A 5610-nucleotide genomic window follows, 5' to 3' on the forward strand; every position below is an offset into this window, starting at 1 on the left:
CATCTGGGAAAGGCAGATAGATGATATTTGACTCACTAGGAGTGAAGAGGGTTAATTAACACTTGCAGTGTTTTGAGATGTGAGATTAAAGAACCTGATAAAAGGGGGCCAAGCACCCAGCAAGGCACTGGGCTCTAAGCAATTTAATCAGGACAAGGAAGTCACCGTGGTTTCCCCAGGGCCCTCCCATACTCCTGTCTTCTGCCAGCCTCCTCCCCTCTGTCCTTTCCTTGTGCCCTAATCCTTGCCACCACACTGCTGTCTGTCTCAATCTCCCCTAGAACTCCTTCCTCCTTTCAACATATTGAATCTTGCAGAGCTACTTGAGGACCAACTATCAGTCTCCAAACATTCATTCATTCATTCATTCATGAACATTAACAAGGCTTTATTGAGCATCTACCATGTCCCAGACTCTGTCCAGAGCGTAGGGACACTAAGTTTTAGTAATTCTGACCTCGGGTCACCTAGATGAATACCCAGACAGACCTCATGAGGTATCCAGGGACATTCTTCAGTGACCAGATCGGAATTAAAAAGCCGTATCTCCCAAGTTCTAACACACGGAGTTTCTCCTCTACATGATGCCGCTCCCCACCATACATCGGGGCACATGATCAGACAGAAATAATTGATTGTTGGATGGGACATCACCTGAGACATCACTCAGCACATTTGATAGATACATGGTTGGGGTATGAAACTCAGTTCAAACCTAAGTGTCTCTCAACAGGAAAGAAGACATTCTTTTAAAACTTATTTATTTATTTTTATGTATACGAGTACACTGCAGCTGTACAGATGGTTGTGAGCCTTCATTTGATTGCTGGGAATTGAACTTGGGACCTCTGCTCTCTCCAGCCCAAAGATCTATTTATTATTATATGTAAGTACACTGTAGCTGTCTTCAGATACACCAGAGAGAGCATCAGATCTTATTACGGATGGTTGTGAGCTACCATGTGGTTGCTGAGATTTGAACTTAGGTCCTTCGAGAGAACAGTCAGTGCTTTTAACTGCTGAGCCATCTCTCCAGCCCCAAAAGAAGACATTTTGTTCTAAATGAAAAAAACAAGCCAACCTCTGCTTCCTCTGTACGCATGTCTTCCTAAACACCTGCCACCTGTCCACTTGCCTAGATTCCCACCACTGGGTTTCTCCCGGAAAGAAAACTCAGAGACCTCCCCTCACTCCCCACACTTCTTCCATTGGCTTCCAGGAGGGAAATCACAAGGAATCACAAAGGGAAAATGTATGTTCTCAAGCAGTCTAGGAAAGGTCCCTGCCCTGCCCCTTACTCGATGCAAGACATTGGGCAAGGCCTTCTACTGCCCTGGGGCTTGGAACCATAAGCCCAACCTCTTAGAAGTGCTGTGGGGACTTACATCCACCTCCGCCTACACCGGCCAGGCCTGATAGATAGAAATGGCTCCATGAGCTTACTGGCTTCTCTCTCCAAGGGATGGCCACTTCCACAGACGTCAGGTTCTTAAAACATGGCAAATGAGCCCAAGCACCTTAGCTTTGTGACTTCAGAGGGACACACAGGACTCGATGTCTGCACTATCAGGTTTCTCACCCTCTGCAGCTCTGCTCTGACACCTTTTCTGTGACAACCTTGAGCTGCAGGTGGCTTGGCTCAGTTCCTGTGTCATTCCTTATATGTCCTCAAATTGGCCTCCTCCTCTCAGTGTAGCTGCCCAGTGGGTACGCACTACCATTGGGTTAGTTAATCACTGCACCAACCCCATGGCACACAGCCTAACCAGATAGCAGAGGACGAAGGTCTGTGATCAGCACAAATAGGATAGGCAGTCGAAACCTCTGACAACTGACTGATGTGGGGCTTCAGAAAAGGTGGAAAGGTGGGGAATGTTCCCCACTAAGTAGTTTGGAATAGCTGCTTTTGAAAATTGGATTTTAAATTTTAAACAATTTCTGAATTCTCTTGACAAATTGAAAGGTGGGACAAACTGAGTCTTTACCCAAGCATGGAGCTAACACAGCAGAACTGAGGAATGGCAACCTGCTTTCCTCCGCTTGCTGGAACCTGTGTCTCTACTTCTCACTAGCTGTACTGTCACAGTGATCCTACGCCAACATCCTGGTGGGCAAAGAAAGGTTCTAAGGAAAGATGCTCCCTTTGGCTGCGGATGGACACCGTTCTTCACGTTCAGAATTTACATGTGGGAGCAGAAGAGGAAGCTGACGTCAAAGAAAGGGTGTCTGGGGCTTCAACCTTCACCTATCAAAGATTAGAGAACTTCTAAGCACAAAAAAAAAAAAAAATCAACATTTCTCATTCATAAATAGAGGGTTCTTGGGGCTAGAGAGATATCTTAGAGGTTAAGAATGCTTAGGGCTCTTTCAGAAGTTCAGGATTTGGTTCCCAACACCCATTTCAGGGAGTTCACAACCACCTCCAGGGATTCTGATACCCTCTTCCAGCCCCAGTGGATACCCCCATGCATGTGTGTGCACACACACACACACACACACACACACAAATAAACAATAAAATAAATCATTTTTAAAATATGGAGTACCTTTAATACTATTCCCCTCCTCTAGTCTAGAACAGAAAAATACCTCTGTTGCAGAAATCAGACTTAATATGGCCCTGTGTTTGCTTCACCCACAAGAAAGGATCTGTGGATAAGTTGACTTGTCTCCCAGTTAAATGTACATATAACTGAGCCTTTATAAGATGGCCACAGGCATGGTGGGAGCAAATAAATTTGCTTTTATTTGGCCAAACTATAAATCAAATCATTTTCCTTCTCCGATTTCTGTTTTGTCATTTCCAGGGTGAGTGAGTTTTCTTCTGCACCTAAGTGCACAGTTGTAGCAACATTTACAGGAGCCCCATTGTGACCCATCTGGCCCAATAGGTATTGAATTTTCTATGCTCAACTGAGCAGTCTCCAAATTTTCATTGTTCTACCACCTCTCTCTTCTCATTCTCTCTCTCTCTCTCTCTCTCTCTCTCTCTCTCTCTCTCTCTCTCTCTCTCCCCCCTCTCTCTCCCCCCCTCTCTCTCCCCCCACTCTTACTTCTACTCAGTCACCACCTCCTCTAGGAAGCCTTTCCAGATGGCTGTCTTCATCATCTCCACCCAGTATTTCAGCCTAAAGAGTCTCAGTTATATTTATCACTGCTTAATACATTAACTCAAAAGTGACCAAAGACACCACTTTCAAATTAGCTCAGTAGCATAGGATCAGGAGTTTGAGTGCAGCCTTCCTGGGTAACTGCAGCTTGGGTAGTCCCATGAAGTAGAAATCTAGTATAAAAGACTTGACTGAGGCAACAGGATCACTTCAGCCAGTCAGTGCACTCCTCTGTGCCTCAACTTTCTCCTCTATAAAATGGGAGTGGGATATACATCCTTCTGTACCTCTACATTAAAGACTGAATAAGACAAATGTACTTAGTACAGTGCCCGTCCCAATTACAATAAGCATTTAACACATGCTAAATATCATTATTATCCCCCACATTCAACTCCAAGCTACAATAAAACATATTTAAAACATCAAAAAGATGAATTTAGGGGGAAAACCCCTATGCTTTTAATGCCCCCATTACTATAGATTAGAGGATTAAATCCATTCTAACTCCTGATGTCTGAGCAACATCCAGCCGGGACTCCATAAATATAAAGTCACTCTATCTACCTTTCATTTGAGGAGGGAAAAAAAAAATCAATGCAGTTTTGTTCTCCCCTCTTAGCCTTTGCTTATTCAGATGACCAAATAAGGTTACTGTGCAAAACACCATTGTGCCGTCTATAAATAATGAACAGCTCCTCCACCGAATCAGAATCTACACAGGGAAGTTCTAAATGGATTTCTTTTGCCTGAGTCTCTTTCTGTCCCAGATTTGACCCTAGACATAAGTGCGTGCAGCCTTGTTGGCATATAAAAGGCCCAATTGACCTGCTGACCCAGTTTTCAGAGGCAGAACGGTTTTAGCAGCTCCCTTAGTAAAACCTCTCAGCAACAGGAGGCAGAGGCTGCTCATTCCTTCACTGTGAACAGTACCGGAGCCATACCACATGCCCGCTGCTGGACTCAGAAACCATGGGGTTCTCTCCCACCTGAAGCCACACTGGGCTGACACCCACCTCCAACTAGTGTTGACTTTGACTCTTGTGTCTGTTTTGATTCTATCATTCCTAAGACAAGCACCTGACAGCAGGACAAGCTTTAGTAAGAAAACACATTTTACTCCCATCCAGGACCCACCTCTTTCTAAATATATGAATGTCATCTCTACTGTACCAAGCATCCATCTCCTTTGTTTTTCTTCTTTCTCTTGTCCTCTGTGGCCACATCTTTCCCGATCTGTCATATAGAACAGAAAGCCAAAACAGTGCTGCCAGGCATTGCATGACTCACGGCTCATGGAGTGCAGAGTTCTCATCTCTACCCTCAAAAGCACTTCTCACACCATCAGTAGCTTCTCTCTCCATCCCCACTGAATCTAGAGCCCCACAGTGACAAAAGGAAATCACAGATGACATTATTTCTCATGGTTTCCAGTTGACAACGAGATGTCTGACGTTCAGGGATAGAAGACCATGGAATAAACTGAAAGCTGAGCTGGTTTAGTCCCAGGTTGGCAGGTGATTGTACTTAAGCAAATTTCCTCAAATCTTTCTGGCCTTTGGCTTCCTAGCTGGCAAATCAGAAGAGACACATCACAAGGTTGAAGAAGAATCAGATAAGGGAACACAGAGAAAGCCCTCAATTCCAGGGTGTTGACAGTAATAGCACTGTAGCTCTCCTGGCCTATCTCAAGCCTAATGTCCTACAAGCAGAGCACGAGATAGGTACTCATGGCTTGCCAGGTCTCTGCTCTTGAATGAAAAGGAATAGATAAAAAATTGGGAAGAAGGAAGCCCAGCCCAGCCACCATCTCAGCTGATTGCCCAAACCCACAAGAAGTTCTAGACCGAAAAGGCACCAAATTGAAGTGTTGATCATTGGGCATTGGCTGCCCAGTCAAGGTGACAAAACCACCCAAGGGAGGAATGCTATTATGTAGCTATTTCCTCTGGGTTGAAATGTAGAAGCTTGAAGAATAGGACACCTACAAATCTCACAAGGAACTAAAAAGACTCAGGAGGTCTCTCTGCAAGACTATCAAAGCAGTAGACAGCTTATAGGGAAGATGAGCTTCCTCCAAGATGAACTTGCTCCAAGAATGCGTTTTCCATGAGCCTTCACTATTGGGCTTTACAATGACTCAGTTGTACAAGTCATTCAAGCTCCTGTAAGTGACCCCAGTCAACTCACTGGTTCACTGAGATAGACTTGAATGGAATTATTCCTGGGGTCTGTTTTTGGTGTCCTATGTGAGGTGAATAAGTGCTTGTTCACATCCACTCAGGAAAAAAAAAAAAAGTCATGCAATAGATAAATAATCTCCATGCAGCTCTAGGAGAAGCTTGCGTTGATAAAGGCTATATCTCTTAAGAAGACGGAGGAGGAGGAGGAGGATGACGATGACGACAATGACAATGATGACGACGATGATGAAGATGACAAAAGGGGGGAAGGAAGGAAGGAAGGAAGGAAGGAAGGAAGGAAGGAAGGAAGGAAGGAA

This window comes from Mus caroli, chromosome 15 (genome assembly GCF_900094665.2).
Source record: "Mus caroli chromosome 15, CAROLI_EIJ_v1.1, whole genome shotgun sequence".
NCBI lineage: Eukaryota > Metazoa > Chordata > Mammalia > Rodentia > Muridae > Mus > Mus caroli.